The 18,167-nt window shown below is 45.2% G+C and overlaps 1 long non-coding RNA gene across 1 annotated transcript; it reads right to left on the bottom strand.

Annotated features, from left to right (window-relative positions):
- Window positions 1-5,731: 5,731 nt before the first annotated feature.
- LOC132505120 (uncharacterized) lies at window positions 5,732-17,860 on the bottom strand. The gene is made up of 3 exons (XR_009535249.1): window positions 17,768-17,860; window positions 15,799-15,895; window positions 5,732-5,792 (listed from the first exon to the last, which is right to left on the bottom strand). It is a non-coding gene; the product is annotated as an uncharacterized LOC132505120 (long non-coding RNA).
- Window positions 17,861-18,167: the final 307 nt, after the last annotated feature.

An 18,167-nucleotide genomic window follows, 5' to 3' on the forward strand; every position in this document is an offset into this window, starting at 1 on the left:
CTTTGCCTAGACCTGCATCTTATGTCCCAGGTCCCTGAGCCCATTTACTGGATGGGAGGCCAAGACAACTGATTTGCTGTGTGACCCTAAGCAGGACCTGACCTCACTGGGCCTCATATTCCTTACAGGATAGGAAGGGGCTACTCACAGATTCTTAGGGCTCTCTCCAGTTCTGACATTATTCTTCCCTCTGATGTTCTCTGGGATTATGTAGCTAAATGTGCCACTTTTAGCCATTCATGACACCCTCAAGAAAGTTGACATCTGCATTTTTTTTTTTTTTGCACTATCATGGAGTGCCAATGGCTCTTCCTCCCAGTATAAAAGTGTTGTTTTTGGCCACTATTCAACATAAAGCTTTGTTCTCCTGACCCTCTGGTGTCATCGCTAGTTTGTCTCTACAGAATCCTCTTGAAGACACCTTTGCCTTCCAGAGCCACTAACTCCAAGGGGGGAGCTATTCATAAGCCTCTGACAGTATATAATTGCTGACTGCATCTAGCTGAGGAGTTGTCAGCAAGTAGCATTACACCGGAAATTGGCTCCCCAAATGCCCACAGAGGTGTCAACTGTCACTTCCTTGAGAACTGAGGAAAGTTTGCATTCCATTTAAATGTAGTCCAGGAACTAAATTGGGGGCAGGGAGGGTAGCTGTAAACCAAATGGTGAATATGTCCTCTGGCTTGTGCCCTGAAGAGTACTTGAGTAGGACTAGCCCCTCAGTCTTAGTGGAAGGGCAGATACTAAAGAGTGTGGGACAAGAGTGTGGTGCTCATGAGTGCGGGCTTTGGAGCCAGACTGCCTGCGTTCAGAGCCCCGCTCCAGTTCTTACAGGTGATACAAACTTGAGCAAGTTACCTAACATGGCTGTGCCTCAGTTTCCCCATGTGGAAAATGTGGATATTGTGGGTTTAAGTGAGTCATTGTGTGTGAGGTCATAAGAACAGTGTTGAGCATGTAGTAACTGCTCAACAAAATGTTGGATATTATTATTATTAGGGTTCCAGGGGCCATCAGAGGCCCCACTAGCCTAAAGAAACAAGTATGCCATAAGGCTGTGATCCTCAAAGTGTGCTCCCATCCCAGCTTTACCAGCACCTTGTTACAAATGCAGATTCTCAGGCCCCACACTGACCCACTAATCAGACTCTCTGGGGGTGGAGGCCATGGATCTGGGCTTTACAGACACTCTGGTGACATTGATGCATGATGAAATCTGAGAACCATAATCATCCCTCCTTCCTCCTAAAACACCCCTCATGGTAACTCCTCTAAGATGGATAAACATGGCAGAGTGGCTATGACTTGGGCAGGTCTTTCCCTGAGCGTCACTTTTCCCCATTGTAAAATGGGTGAAAATACAGGGTTGTCGTGTGGAGGCAATGAAATTACGGAAATGACAAGACCTTATGGCCCATCCTACCTGTTTTGTCTTCCTGGAAGACCTTAGGAAAATGTCCCCGGGACATAAGGCTGTCCCCTGCTGATTTAGCAGTTTAGTTCACTGGCTTTGGAAACATACATATATTTACTGTAAAGAGAAAACCAACAGATAGGCGAGGCTCTGGGTGACTCCCAGCAGGTGGCTTCCTCCTCTCTAGGCTCCAGTTCCTCCCAGCCATTTGTAAACCTGGGAGCAGAGGGCCTCCAGACCAGATGACTGAGAGGAGAGGAATAGCTTCAGAATGACCAGGACTCAAATCTGGGCTCCAGCCGAGTGACATGGGCAATTTACCTCACCTCTCTGAGCCTTTCTGTAAAATGAAAATCATCATCTTCCCCATTCAAGGCTGTTGAGACACTAAATGAGATCTCTTGCCCAAGGGATTCCTACTAAGCACCTACTATGTGCAGGCTCTGTTCTGGCTCTGCAGATACGGTGATGACCAAGACCATGACCTGCCCTCATGTAGCTAACATTTTAAAGCTGGAGACAGATATTCCATGTCTAGTTACAAAGTTAATGACCGTATTACAACTGTTATGGATACATGATGACATAAGAGGGACCCAGTCTGATGTGTGGGGTTAAGGGCAGGTGAGGACCTGGTCTGAGAGCAGGTCTGAACTTAGTGGGAAAAACTGTAGCAAAAGTACAGAATCTTTAAGGCCACCTTGAGAATTTTGAGCAATAAGAAGCAATAAAGGATCAGCAGGAGCGTGAAGGGGGAGAGTGAAGTGATCAAATCAGAATTTTTCAAAGAACCCTCTTACTAAAAAAAACAAAAAAGGGCTTCCCTGGTGGTGCAGTGGTTGAGAGTCTGCCTGCTGATGCAGGGGACACGGGTTCGTGCCCCGGTCCGGGAAAATGCCGCGGAGCAGCTGGGCCCGTGAGCCATGGCTGCTGAGCCTGTGCGTCCGGAGCCTGTGCTCTGCAATGGGAGAGGCCCGCGTACCGCAAAAAAAAAAAACAAAAAAAACCATACCAAGTGCTGGTAAGGATGTGGAGCAACAGGAACTCTCATAGAGCTCTGTGCAAATGGTTACAACTATTTTGAAAATCATTATGTTGTACACCGGAAACTAATATAATGGTGTATGTCAGTTATGCCTCAATCTAAATAAATGAACAAACGAACAAATAAGAAAAGCAGTTTGGCAGCTTTGTTATGAAGTTAAAAATACTCTTACTGTGCAGCCCAGCAATCCCTCTAGGTACTTCCCCAGGTGAAATTAAACACATGTTCACACACACCAAAAAAATAATGGAGATGAACGTTTGCAGTGGTTTTATGTAAAATCATGAAACAATCCAGATGCCCACTGACTGGTCAGGGGGTAAATAAACCCTGTACATCCCTTCAGTGCTCCTTAGCAGCAAAAAGAAACACGTCGCTGATACACATAACAACATGGATGAATCTCATAAGAATGTTGCTGAGTGAAACAGACTCAAAAGAGTACCTACTATATTATCTTATTTATAGGATACTTCAGAAAAGCCATAACTACATGGATAGAAAACAGATCAGTGGCTGCCAGGGGGTAAGTGGAGTTGGTGGGGTTGACTGCCAAGGGTCATGGGGGAATATTTTAGCGTGAAAGAATTGTTTTATATCTTGATTATAGTGGTGGTTACTTGACTGTGTGTGTTTGTCAAAATTCACAGAACTGAACACTATATAGTGTTCAGTGAATTTTATTGTTTATGAATAATAACTTTTAAAAACAACACATTTGTTACAGAGAGAGAATAGATTATGCTGGAGGACAATTAGAACACCTTTACAGGTAAGAGATAAGAGATGAAGGTGCCTGGGCTGGCATGTGGAAGTGAGGATAGAGAAGTGGGCAGACTCAAGAGCTAGTTAGGAGGGGAGGCAGCAGAGGGTGGCATCTTACAGGATCATTCTCGTTGCTCTCTTTGTATCATTTATATGAGCCATAAGTATACATAGACAACTTCCAAATGTATACCTACAATTCCTGCCAGTTAGAACATTTTATGCCCTCATAGATTCATAAGGGGAAGGAGACAGGGACAGTCAGGTGAGTGGGCAGAGGCATCATTGGGGACCCAGTGGAACAGAAAGTCACATATGATCTCACTTATATGTGGAATCGAAATGGTGATCATTTCACAATACATAGAAATAGGGAATGATTATGTTGTACACAATATAATGTTGTATGTCAGTTACACCTCAATAAAAACATTTTCTTTCCTTTTTTTTTTTTTTGACTGAGTCGGGTTTTAGTTGCGACACACGGGATCTTAGGCATGCGGGATTTTATCGTTACGGCGTGCTGTCTGCTCGTGTTTCTCTCCATTTGTGGCGTGTGGGTTTTCTCTCTCCAGTTGCGGAGTGCAGCCTCCAGGGCGTGTGAGCTCTGTAGTTTGTGGCACGCAGGCTCTCTCTTGGAGGCACATGAACTCAGTAGTTGGGGCACGCAGGCTTAGTTGCCCCACGGCATGTGGGATCTTAGTTCCCCGACCAGGGATTGAAACCCACGTCCCCTGCGTTGGAAGGCGGATTCTTTACCACTGGACCACCAGGGAAGTCCCTAATTATTGTTTTTTAAAGACACACCTAAGGTGTGAACAGGGTCCTGAGTGATGGCTGCAGAGGGACAACCAGCCCCTGTTCATGAATAAGGAGACCAAAAGCACCATAGTGAGCAAATTCATTGACACTGTTGATCTTAATAGAGACTCCAGATCTAATGTGTCACCTCATGCCCCTGGAGATGTCTCTAACTGCTTACTTGGTGACTGACTAAAACTTGAACCAGCAGTGAGTGTCATCTAATGAGGTTGGGATGCCAGAGGCTGGATTTATATGCCTGAATTATATGGAGGAGGAAATTCAAAGGCATAGGGACATGAGAAGTTTTGACTGGATTTATCATGTGCAGCCTGCACACCCACCCACCAACTGTGTTCCATGAGAAGGCCCAGGAGACACTGCCTTGACTAAGGCCTCAAGAGGGGAGCACATGTGTCCCTGAAAGCTCTGTGGTTGATCTCTTTGAATGACAGATTCAACCACAGGGAATGTCACCATTCATACAGGCTCCCTGATTCCAATGAAAATGATGGGATCCTGAAGTAGCAGAAGACAAATGGCAGCACTTAACTAAGACCAGGTGGGCACATCTATCTTAAAGGGCAGTAGGGAATGTCCCAGTAAGTAGAATGTCTTGGTCCACAGAGGTCTTTGATAATATTTAATTGATCATGGAGTCCTACGAATGAAATAGATGGGCACCCTACTAGAGAACTGTTTGACTTCTGTAACAGGAAAAATTCTAGATCTGGTAGCCAAAAATCTGGCAGTCTCGACTGTGAAGAGTCATGGCTCTCACTCAGTTTTGAAACCTATGTCAATTCACACACAAAGAGCCCTTCTATTGTAGGGGATGTGGGGTATTACTGGAGAATGGCTCTGCACTATTGTCTCAGGTACACACAGTGAACCTTCCTCTAAGCATTCCCCCAAAGGACCTGCAGCCATTTGCTAGAGTGACTGTGTTAGAAGGAAAAAGAAATTTTCAGAGATTACTATCCACGGGCCCTGAACTGATGCTAATTCCTGGGGACCCAAAATGCTACTGTGGTCCAAAATGGGGGTTGTAGTGTCAAGTGATAGCATTGCAGCTCAAGTCAGACTCATGGTAGACCCAGTCTGTCCACAAATCTACCCTGTGGGTTATGTTCTCAGTTTCTAAATTTGTTATATAAATAGACATACTTGACAACTTGCAGAATCCCCATATTGGCTCCCTGAGCAATGGGATGAGGATCATTATGGTAGGAAAGACTAAGCAGAAACACTTGGAACTTCCCCTCTTACTGCTGTGGTGAATCTGAAGCAACACCACATCACTGGGGAAATTGCAAAGATGAATGCCTTTGAAATCTTGAAAAAAGTAGGAATACTGTTACTTATTATATCTCCCATTTAGCTTTCCAGTTTCTCCTATGCAGAAGTCAGATGGATCTTGAAAAATGAGATCCTAACTATTATAAACTTCATCAGGTGGTGATTCCCACCGCAGTTGCTGTTTCAGGTGTAGTATCTTTACTGAAACAATCAACACGGCCCCGGCACTTAGTAAGCAGCTACTTATGCCTAATGCCTCCCTGCACCCCATACCAATGTATAAGGACAATCAGAAGCAGCTTGCTTTTACCTATCAGGGACAACAGTCTACCTTCCCAGCCATGCCTCAAGAATACATCAATTCTTCTGTTCTCTGCCATAACATAATCCACAGAGATCTTGATTGTCTTGAGAGTCCACAAAGCATCACACTGGGCCACTGCATTGATGACACTTTGCTCACTGGATCTGATGAACAGAAAGTAACAAGTATTTTAGACACCTTAGAAGGACATATATGAACAAAGGGTGAGGATAAAGTGTTGGGGATTCAATGGTCTGAAGTATGTCAAGATTATCTCCTCTAAGGTGAAAAACAGGTTACACTACCTTGCACCACTTACAATGAAAATAGATACAATACTTAGTAGGCCTTTTTTGGACTTTGGAGATGATACATATCACATGTAAGTGTGAGATTGGACCCATCTAAGAGTTATCTGTAAGTCAGTTTCAAGTGAAAACCAGAGCAAGAGAAGGCTCTACAGCAAGTTTGGGCTGCGATAGAAGCCACTCTACCAGCTTGGCCTTATGATCTAGCACAGCTAATGATATCTTAAGTGCCTATGGCAAATAGGGATGCTCTGTGGAGCCTCTGAAAAGTACCAATAGGAGAATCACAGCACAGACCCCTAGGATTTTGGAGCAAATCTATGACCTCTTCCACATCTGTTCTGTTCTATTCTCCTTTTTAGAAACAGCTTCTGACTTGCCACTGGGCCTCAGTAGAGACTGAACACCTAATCACAGGACATATGGCCTGAGCTTCTCATCATGAACTGGGTGCTGCCTGACCCATCTAAACATAAGCTTGCACACATGCAATATAAATCTGTCATAAAATGGAAACAGTGTATAAGAGGCCAAGCTCGCACAGGTCCAGAAGGTACAAGTAGGTTGCACAAGCAGATGTGGCTCAGACTCCTTTGACATCAACTTCTATTGCATCACCTCCCTTCTCTTAATCAATGCCTTTAGCTTCCTGGGGTGCTTTTTTTTTTATAACCAGTTGACTAGGGAAGAGAAAACTCAATTCTCTTTTACAGATGAGTATGCAAAAAATTCTGGTACCACCTCAATGTGGACAACCGCTGCACAACAGCCCTATTCATGGGTGATCCTGAAGGGCAATAATAAAGGAAAATCTTCCCAATGGGCAAAAATTCAAGTAATACATCTGGCTGTCTACTATGTCTAGAGTGAGAGAAGGCCAGAAGGATCTATATTAATCCATGGGCAGACCATATATTTTGGCCATACGGTCATGAACTTAGAAGAAACATAATTGGAAGTTTGGTGAAAAAGCAGTCTAGGGAAGAAGCAGATGAATGGACCCCCTCAGAATGGGCGCACACCATGAGGATATTTGTGCCCATATGAATGCCTCCACAAAGGGTATCCACTGCAGAGGAGGTTCTTAATAATCAGGTAGACCAAATGATGCATTCAGTGAATGTCAGTCATCCCCTTTCCCAAGCCACCCCAGTGCATGCTTAATGAGTCCATTAACAAAGTTGTCATGGAGACAGAAGTGGAAGCTATGCATAGGATCAACAACATGAATTTCCCCTTAAGGTCAACTTGGCTAAAGCTACTGCTGAGTGCCTAATCTATCAAGAGAAGAGATCAAACTGAGTTCCCAATAGACACCATTCCTTGGGGAAACTAGCCAAACACCTGGTAGCAGGTTGACTACATTGGATCTCTTCCACCTTGGAAGGAGCTGAGATCCATCCTCTTGGGAAAAGGTACATGTTCTGGATATCGATTTGCCTTCTCTGACCATAATGCATCCGCCAGAATCATCATCTGTGGACTCACTGAATGCTTTAGCTACCATCTTGGCATTCCCTGTAGTATTAATTCTGATCAAGGAACTCATTTCATAGCAAAGAAAGTGCAGAAATGGAATCATGCCCATGGAATTAATTGCTCTTGCCACACACCCTATCACCTGGAAGTGGCTGGACTAATTGGAAGGAGGAATAGCTTGCTGGAGACTCAGTTACTGCACCAGTTGTAAGTCGACATCCTGAAAGGAATGGGTTCTGTCTTACAGGATACTGTATGTGCTTTGAATCAGAGACCACCGATCCTGGTTATGAAGAACCATAAATAATAAAGAGATAGAAGTAGAAGTGTCTCCTCTCACTATGATACCCAATAACATACTTTCCAACTCAGGAACCTTGAACTCTGGTGGTTTGGAGGTCTTAGTCTCCAGGGTGGGAATACTTCAACCAGAGGACACAAGAACAGTTCCATTGAATGATACTGTTAACCTGGCAAGCTTTTTTTTTGTTGTTTTTTTTTTAATTTTTTAAATTTATTTATGGCTGTGTTGGGTCTTCATTTCTGTGTGAAGTCTTTCTCTAGTTGCGGCAAGTGGGGGCCACTCTTCAATGCGGTGCGCGGGCCTCTCACTATCGCGGCCTCTCTTGTTGCGGAGCACAGGCTCCAGACACGCAGGCTCAGTAATTGTGGCTCACAGGCCTAGTTGCTCCACGGCATGTGGGATCTTCCCACACCGGGGCTCGAACCCGTGTCCCCTGCAGTAGCAGGTGGATTCTCAACCACTGCGCCACCAGGGAAGCCCAACCTGGCAGTTTTGAGCTCCTTATGCCACTGAAGCAAACAGCAGGAAGTGGGTTATTTACAGGATAGAATGATTGATCTTGATAACCAAGAGGAAATTGGATTGCAGCTAAAAAATGGGGACAAGAAGAACTATGTCTAGAATGCAGTGGATTTTCTGGGTCATCAATGTTAAGGTAAAACTATAGCAAATGAACAAACAAAAAGTAGAATAACCGGGGACTCAGACCCTTTGAGAAGGATGGTTTGGGTCACTCCATCAAATGAAGAATTTTAATTAGCTCAGGTCCTGTCTGAGAGCAAGGAAAATGAAGAATATGTAGCAAAGAAGGAAGCCATAGACATCAACTGTGAGCTCATGACCAATTACAGCCAAAGACTGTAACATGAAACTCTGCATATATTCTCTTTGCTTGTTATATATATGTGCTTATTTTTTTGTTTTTTTAATTTATTTAATTAATTCATTTATTCATTCATTTATTTTTGGTTGTGTTGGGTCTTCGTTGCTGCGTGCAGGTTTTCTCTAGTTGCGGCCAGTGGGGACTATTCTTCGTTGTGGTGTGTGGGCTTCTCATTGTGGTGGCTTCCCTTGTTGCGGAGCACGGGCTCTAGGCGCACGGGTTTCAGTAGTTGTGGCATGAAGGCTCAGTAGTTGTGGCTCACGGGCTCTAGAGCGCAGGCTCAGTAGTTGTGGTGCATGGGCTTAGCTGCTCCGTGGCATGTGGAATCTTCCCAGACCCGGGGTCGAACCCGTGTCCCCTGCATTGGCGGGCGGATTCTTTTTTTTTTTTTTTTTTTGCAGTACGCGGGCCTCACTGTTGTGGCCTCTCCCGTTGCGGAGCACAGGCTCCGGACGCGCAGGCTCAGCGGCCATGGCTCACGGGCCCAGCCGCTCCGCGGCATGTGGAATCTTCCTGGACCGGGGCACGAACCCGTGTCTCCTGCATCAGTAGGCAGACTCTCAACCACTGCGCCACCAGGGAAGCCCTGGCAAGCGGATTCTTAACCACTGTGCCACCAGGGAAGTCCCTGTGCTTATTTTTATATGCTACTTTATTCTTATTTTTGTCTTATGTAAAATTTTAACCTTAATTTTACAATTCGGTCTTTAGGTAACAGACTTTTCCATGGGATTGTGAAGAACAATTAATATAACTAGCAATGGACACAGGGAACTCTGCTCAATATTCTGTAATAACCTAAATGGGAAAAAACTTGATACATGTATAACTGAATTACTTTGCTGTACACCTGAAACTAACACAACATTTTTAGTCAACTATACTCCAATATAAAGTTTAAAAAAACCAAACGAGCAATGGATACCATGAACATGGGGATCACGCTTCTCCTCGCTTTGGGGAAAGGGTGAGAACTTCTTCACTTGTAACAAGGATAAATATATCTTATTAGATAGGAAGCTTAATCCCATTGGGAATTTTTGAGAGACAGTGCAGCACTGACACCTCAGGGTTATCCCCCTGGGTCATGGCAGACAGGGTATTTCTGCACAAACGCCCATCAGTCGTCAGTGGTTGAAAGCTGCTGGGAAGGGGATTGTTAACGTCCCAGTCCTCCCAGCCTGACAGCAACAGGAAATCCTTGGGCAAAGAAATGCAGGTGTCAGCTGTCGGAAGTTGCTGAGGTGGTGAGGACAAAAGGATACGGGTGAGGCCCCGAAAGTGTCTGCTATACTGATGTTTCTTTCTCTACAAAATGGGAAGGAGAATTTCCACCTCACAGGGTTGCCTCTGTGCTGCTGAACTGCACACTCCAGGGGTTTCTATTGGTAACTTGGAGGCCCTGAGCTGCTGTGAAGATGAAAGGACGTGGTATAGAGCAAGTGCCTGACACACAGCAGGCCCTCAGTATGCGTCCATTCCCTTCCCTTTTTTCATTTTAATAATTGCTTCACCATGTGGAGGACTTACTCAGTGTCAGACACTACACTCAGTGCTACCCACACCCACGATACAGGTATTAACCTCCTTATACAGAAGAGGAAACAAAGGCTCAGAGGGCTTAAGTCACTTTGTCCACTCCCTGAGCACATAAGCACCATGTCTGTCTGACTCCAGGGCCCTTGCTCTTAACCTCTACCTTGCCCTGTGCTGCCAAGGGCTGATTCTGACACGCTGCCCAGTTGTGCTTTTTTCAGAGCTCGGGTGCCAGATGCCTCAATCAGCATCCTCCCTCAGACATGACCCAGATTTGCTGTGGGAGAAGCTGTTGCCAGGAACTGGCAGGTCCTCTACTTCTGCTCTGCCTTCTTAACTGGTGTCCCACCAAGATAACTCAGATGGATGGGAGAAGTCTTCTTTCTACCTGCCCCAGGCTTTGGTCTCTTCGGCCCACACGTGTCCCAGAGGCATCATGAAGCATCACCTCTTGAGCACCTCCTTGGGGGAATTAATTTTGAGTCTAGGCCTCAAGGCTTGAAGAGACAAGAAACACGGCAAGGCTTTTTGTTCTGTCAAACTAGTTCACCGAGCACAGAAGAAATGGACATTCTGCCCACTTTCTGTCTCTCTGCCTTGGGAGACCCAAGCTGTGGCTGCTCACCTTTTCCTCATTGGGTTCTTAGTCTAGCAGGGGCAGACTGAGCATGTGCTTAGGGTACCAGCAAGCAGGGCACCAAAAGTGAGAGTAGGGAAGTGCAAGCGGTGCACTAAGCAGGAAGTGATCCCTATATTTAGGGTGTGTTTCTGACATCATGGGTTGGCCCACTCAGCTCCATTTGTGCGTGCTTTACTGCAGATCAAAAGTTGGCAAACTCAAGTCTACAGATTGGGTCCTTGAGACACCTATATTCCAAAATGGATGCGCTGTTTGGAAGCCAGAAGTGAGGTGGAGAATGTATTTCCACTCTCTGCACTGGTAAGCATATGCTGGGAGCATTTGTTTTTTCCTGCAGCAGTGATAGCAGAGGTCCAGCGTGATGGGTGCCTTGCACTGTATTACTGAGAGGAAGGTTATGGACATGCGTTCTCTTGTCATCAATCAAGGCAGAGGCAGCGCGGTCCTGGAACCAACAGTAGTAGCACAGTTTCCTGATCTGTGCCTCTCAGCTGAGGGAACGTGGTCCTGGAGCCAGCAATTGGGACAGGGACTTCCTGAAGCTCCATCCTCCCAACCATAGAGGATTTAGAAGCTCCCTTGGTGCACCAATCTTGTTGATATATTCTGGGGGACATTCCTGGAAGTTCTACCTAGAACCTGCTTGTCCAGCACATCCAACAATCCTGCAAGCACCTAATCCCCTGTATCAAGTCTCTTTCAGTTTAACCTGGTCTGGTTATCTGCAGCAGAACCTGACTAATATTGGGTGCTTGTGATGTACCAGGACCTGTGCTAAGTTCTTTACATTTAATCTTCACAATGGCCTTCTGAGTTCACTATAGTCAGTTACTTGGCGGCAAGCAACAGAACCAACCTTGACTAATTTAAGCAGAAAATGAGCTCACTGAAAAGATATTAGTTAACCCAGTGAATCACTGGGAAGGGAAAGCCTAGAGAACTAGGCTTGGAAACTCTGCAACCAAAAACACAGCCTGAACTGTGCCACAGAGCTAGTCTAATGAGAACACTGCTTCCGTGTGGTTCCAGGTCCCGGTCCTGCACACCACCGCCCCACCAGAACTGCTCACTGGACACACTGCAGGCTTGGAATGTACCACTGCTCCCTGGAAATGTGGTACTGTAGTCATTGCTGCCTCTGCCACAAGTTCTCCACCCCTCCCTCATCTCTGTTTTCCCAGCCCCTGATTTGAAGCATAGGACACATCTTATTGGCTGAGCCAGGTCCATGTTCAAACGCAGTTCCAAAGAGCCTGAGACCCAGAGACCAACCTTTGTGGCTTTCTCTGCTTCTCACTCTCTTCCACACATCAGCAATGCCTCTTGCACCTTCATCTGATGAGGACTGTTGGTCCCCATCTGGGTTAAACATTGCCCTTGCCCATTGGTTCTTTAGAAATGAAAATATGCTAGATTTCTTGTCGGCAACTCAGCACCATTCCTCCCCGTCTACACTCTCCCCCATAGCAGGGACTAGAAGCATGGAGGGGACATTCCCAGGAATCCCTTGCCAATAGGTTTGCACTGGGATCTGCCAATGAAAGGCACTCACATCAGATCTGGGAAGCAGAAGAGAAGCAGAAGGCACATTGTGCTCCCCCGGACTCGTGGACAGACACGTGGGCTCCAGGGACGGCCACACGGGGTCCTGCAGCAGCCTCTAGATATTCTCTCTTAAGTGTGGGAGCTACAGTCAATTGTGCAGCTACAGGCAACAAGGCCTACACTGAAAGGAGCTCTGGGAAACACATATACTGCCTCATTTAATCCTCACAACAACCCTACGAGGAAGAGGTTATTCAAAATCCCATTTTACAGGTAAGTAAGTAGGGGTTCAGAGAGGTTTAACAGTTGCCCTGGGTCACAGGTCTGTGTGACAGTAGAGCTCATGTTCACTTTCTCTTATCCCTGGCATCCCGCCTGGCTCACTGCTACCCCTCATTTGCAAAGCAGACAGAGGAAGGTGTAGGAGAGGGCAGAGACCTGCCGGAAGGGCGAGAGGTCTGCAGCCAGGCAGTGCTCAAAGCACAAACTATCCTTGGAATGTCGGAAATTTCTGTTGGAAAGTCCTTCTGAGCCTGAGGCACATTCTTCTAAAGAACTTTCTTGATTTGAAAAATCCTGTGCTTTGAGGATGGAATTGAATGTGTGGGAACAGCCAAAGGTCACTGGGTACCACAGCTGCAGAGTAAGGAAGCAGATCAAGCTAGGCAATACCACTGCAGATTGAGAGCCAGCCATGGCTCACACAGAAATAAGCCCGAAAGGCAGGCAGTGCTGTCAGGGCCATGGCAGCTTCAATGGAGGAACACAGAGGATAAGTGGTCTAAAGTCACCCATTAGCTGTGCAACCTTGGGGAAGTCACTTCACCTCTCTGAGACTCAGTGTTCTCATCAACCCTCTGTCTGAGAGGCAGAAAATTATAGTGGTTAGGATTGCTGCCTTTCAAATCAGACAACTGAATCTTTGGTTCTGCCTCCTCCTGCATGGTTTGGGGCAAGTTCTCCAATTTCTGTGCCTGTTTTCCATATCTGTAAAAGGAGGATAAGAGTACCTATGAAACAGGGTTACTGGAACAATTAAATTAAGTGAATTGGAAAAGGATTTTGAACTGCAGTAGGCATATAGCAAGCACTCAGTAAATGTTAGCTATTGTTTTTCTTACCTTAGAGGGAAATATGAGGACTAAACGGCACAGCATGTGTGAAAGTTTCCACATATAATTCAGCTTATTAGATCAGCTCAGAAAACAGTGGTATTCTTGTTATCTAATCCTGCGTAATAAACCACTCCAAAATGTAGTGACTTAAAATAACAATAGTCAATTACTTTGCTCACAAATCTGTGATTTGGGCAGGGATTAGCAGAGTTGGCTTATCTCTGCTCCATGAAGCACGAGCTGGGGCAGTTAGAGTAGAGCTGGAGGATTCACTTCCAAGATGGCCCACTCCCATGGGTAGCAGGTTGGTGCTAACTGATGGCTAGGAGTTCATCTGGGGCTGTAGACCAGTGGCCTACATTATCTCTACATGGACCTCTCCACAGGGCTGCTTGGGCTTCCTCACAGCATGGCAGCTGCATTCTAAGAGCAAGTGCAAAAGATAGAATATGGAGCTTCCAGTCTCTTAAGGTCTTGGCCCACAAACAGGCACAATTTCACTTCTGTGTTCTGTTCGTCAAGCAGTTACTGAACCTGCCCAGGGTCAAGGGAAGGCACATAGATCCCTCCTCTTGAAGGGAAAGAATGTCAAAGAATTTGCAGCCATCTTTAATCGACTACAGATAGTTTGTGTTTTCACTCCAAGTACTGGCCCCAGGTACACATACACAGACATAGACATAAACTCTTCTTTCCTAAACCATGCCCCAACCGAGAGGCAGATGATCAAAGTGGGAAAGAGAGACACAAGCACTCCCACGCAACTGGATAAATCCTACTTGTTGTTTAGGATTCCACAGAAGAGAGTCTGTGAGTCTCCCATCTCCCAAGATCCCCTGTGAAGTGCCTGCTCTGCATCCCCAGTATTCCTACCGTGCCTTCCCTGGAGCTGGTCAGGGAGCTGATCATTGTATTGGGGGCTATAAATAAGAGTGGAGAAGCCCATAGTCTGTGGAACCTCTGCGTGGCTTCCTGCACTCCCTCAGCCTTGGGTGTCTCATCTGGAAAATGGGCATGATAAGCTCCACATTATAAAACCATCCTGTTGATTAACTGAGGTCAAGAGTAGGTAGGGTGGAGTAAATTAACAAGCCACCAATTAGGCTCATTTTTTAAAACGTGGCATATTGTTCATTTCAGAAACAGATCTCTGACTCTCCAGGTCCTCACCCTACTAGGGTGTGGTAAGTGGACAGGGGTCAGAAGACTTTAAATAACCAATTCGAAGTATGGCTTTCTAAAATAGAAACTGAATATGTACACACATGGTATAATCTCAACTATGTAAAAAGATAGAGACTAGAAGGAAATAAGGCAAAGTGTTCACAGTGGTTGATCCTGGAGGGTGGATTATAGGTGATTTTTTTCCTGCTGCTTCTTTATAATGTTTTTACATGTATGTCCCCACATCTTATCAGTTTATGTGTGACTTTTATAATAAAGACATATATATTAAATGAATAAATATAGGATAGCACACTCTGACACACACCCCACACACAGTCCCACACAATTGTGTCTTTCTATGGAGCAGGCTTTCCACAAGATGATGCTGTCAGCGTTTGGGCCAGACGATTCTTCCCTGAGCTGAAGTGAGCCCTGCATTGCCCCTCGCCTGTGTACCTGCCAGGAGCACTTCCCACTGCCAACAAAGAACACCCCCGCATTATGTAGAAAAACGTTCTTATTTTTCAGAGATGCATTTGCGGTGAAATATCAGACTGTTTGTAATTTACTTTAAACTACTTCAGAAAAAACAGATAAAACAATTATGGCCAAAAAATTCCCCATGACAATTGAAAGATCTAAGTGATGAGGTATGTGTATTTGTTCAATTTTTTTTTTTACATTGCCGTTTGAAAGTTTTCATGATAAAAAAGCGGGGGGAATGCCCCACCTATTTCTGAAGGTCTCCTATCGGTGTGCTACCACCCCTAGTGGAAAACCTGTATTTTCATTTTGTATCAGCTTCATTTTCATAAATGTTGTGTCTGATTTTCAATTTAAAACCCCTCTGGGGCTGCCATTTCTTCTTCAAATGTTTCCTTTTCGGCTTCCTTCTCCTGAAGACGATATCTGGATGTAGGGGAAATGTCCTCGTGGCAATAGGGAAAGGCGGCCCTCCTGGTTTTTTTTGAGTCCTTGCTGGTTTCATGAGGTACCCCTTGCCCTGCCTGCTCAGTGGGGCCTGATGGCACAAGTTGCTAAAGTCCACAGCCACTGAAACTCGTGATCCGTTCTCACTGGCATTGACTCAATGCCACCACCTATCTCCTGGGCACCTGAGCACCTCTGAATCTCAGCTGCATCCTCCATCCAGCCCCACCTTGGCTGGCCACCCTACCGCCCCTCACACTCACTGTTTTTCCTGCATCTCAGCAATCTCCTCTTTTCCTCACCGTGAGCACATAAGGGCTTCTGGACCTCTTTCATGCCGCGTGCATCCTGAGGTGATTCCTAACATAGATGACAAAAGTGGGATGGGACAAGATGCAGTAATGAGGAAGCCCAACCATCCATCCTTACCTTACATGTATATGGCATTTTACAGACTTCAGGTACACGCTCCTTTCAATAGCAAACCCTCTCTGAGTGCTTACTCTGTGCCAGACACTGTTCTGAGGGTCTGGGCCCCCCACCTCACTACATATACACACCAGGTGTCTGCTGATATGTGAAAGGGCAGACAAGTCATGTTGCAGCTATACCAGTGAATATCAAGCAGATGTTAAAAAGAATTAAATTAATTGATATGTTCTCATAAGGAAAGCTATCCAAGGTATGTTGTTCAATGAAAAGGAAAGTTTCAATATAATAGGTGGGGTAGGCTATGAGCCCTTTTCCATGAAAAGAAATTTATATTAGTGAGAACTGAAAACAACACACTTTTCTGTTCCTGTGTTAAATAATACTGGGACCAAGTAATAGTTTAGGGGTTTGCTCCAGGAAGTACCCACTCTTTGAAGATAAGACAGATAAAAACTAAACACCTTACTTATCAAAACAGAAAACTTGCTCATCTAGACTCACTTCAATGCCCTTGCCCCTCTGCATTCACTAATCCAAAGTTCTTATAAATTCTGCCCAATTCCAACCAGCTACCTGCCTTATGTGACCCATCTTAAAACCATCCAGTGCAACCTTTAAAACCCTGTAAGTATCCTTCCTTAATGTCTTCACTTGGAGGTACTACTAAGACTTTTTCAAGGTGTTATTCTCCCTTTCTGCAGTAAATTTAATATATTTCGTTTTGTTTGATCATCAGGTTTTTTCTGGTGGTCTTTGAGGGAATCAGTGATCAATAATTATAATAATTTAATATGTGCTGAGAACCAAGCTGATTGTTTTATAGACCAATCCTACTCTGTGAGATTTTTAATCTTATTCCCATTTTACAGATGAAGAAATTGAGGATTTGAATTTGAGCAACTTGCCAAATATTACACAGGGAATAAGTGACAGAGATCACATTGAAACCAAGAAGTCTGGTTCCACAGCCTGAGATCATAGCCCTTTAATACCGCCTCTGTTTGTTATTATGACTATGTAACAAAGCACTCAAAATCTCAGTGGCTCAAAAAACAAACACAACATTTATTGTGCTCATGAACCCTCCATGTGGGCAGGGCTTGGGGGGATGCGTGCCTCGGCTCCATGCAGCCTCAGCTGAGGTGGCTCGAAGGCCGGGCGCTGGGATCATCCGGAGGCTCATTCTTTCCCCCATCCAGCAATTAATGCTGACTGTCAGCTGGGACCTCAGCTGGCAACACTTGCATGTGGTTCTTCATGTGCCCTGGGGTTCCTCACAATGTGGTGGCTGGGTTCCCATGGTAAGCACCCCAAAAGAAAGAGATTTCCAGGAGAATCCATTTTGCCTTTTATGACCTGGCCTTGGAAGCCATGCAGCATCACTTCTGCCACATCCCATCTGTCAAGGCAGTCACAAGGCCCTCCCCACGTTCAAAGGGAGAGGATGTAGATTTACCTAGTGATGGGGAGTGCCAATATCAGAAAGACCATAGAAGACCAGAAATATTGCTGTGGTCATTTTTGGAAATACAGTCTTCCACAGACCCACATATTCGGTGTACATGTATGTAAAACCTGAAGTGATGTATAACAAATAGCTATCATTCTTTCTGGGGATAATAGAGGGTCTTTTATTTTCTATAACATTTAAATTTTTGTAACGGGTGTGTAAAAAAACTATGGCAACATTGTTTTTCAAAGACTTAGTGTCCATTCTCAAGAAGCTTGCACTGAAGGTGAGCATACTGACCACTACCTATTTCTTCTCCTATGTCCATTTGCTGCCTCTTGCTGACCTACCTTGTTCCCCAGGAGGCTGACCTCTACAGACTGTATCACCTGGAATCCTTTGCCTTCTGTCTTCTGGTTGGGTTGATCCAATGGGAGCTGAAGGAAATCAGAGGGTAAGAAAAAGGATAGGGTGTTTATTCTCCCCTCCCTACCTGCCCATGGTTCTCCCTATGGCTATGTTCCCCTATAGCCCATAGTATATGTTGGACAGCCTCTCCTCCACAGCTACTGGTCTCACTGTGTTCCAGTAACACTTCCTTCATCTCTATCCTTCAGACCCAAGAATGGTAATGGCTTGCCTCCATGGCTAGTCCCTGGGGTACCTCATCATCCCTTAATCCTGTCTATTCCTCTGTAATTGTCTCTTCATTAAACTCTCTTCAATTAAGCCCTTTAAGTGCACCCTCTG

This window comes from Lagenorhynchus albirostris, chromosome 15, assembly GCF_949774975.1.
Source record: "Lagenorhynchus albirostris chromosome 15, mLagAlb1.1, whole genome shotgun sequence".
Classification (NCBI taxonomy): domain Eukaryota; kingdom Metazoa; phylum Chordata; class Mammalia; order Artiodactyla; family Delphinidae; genus Lagenorhynchus; species Lagenorhynchus albirostris.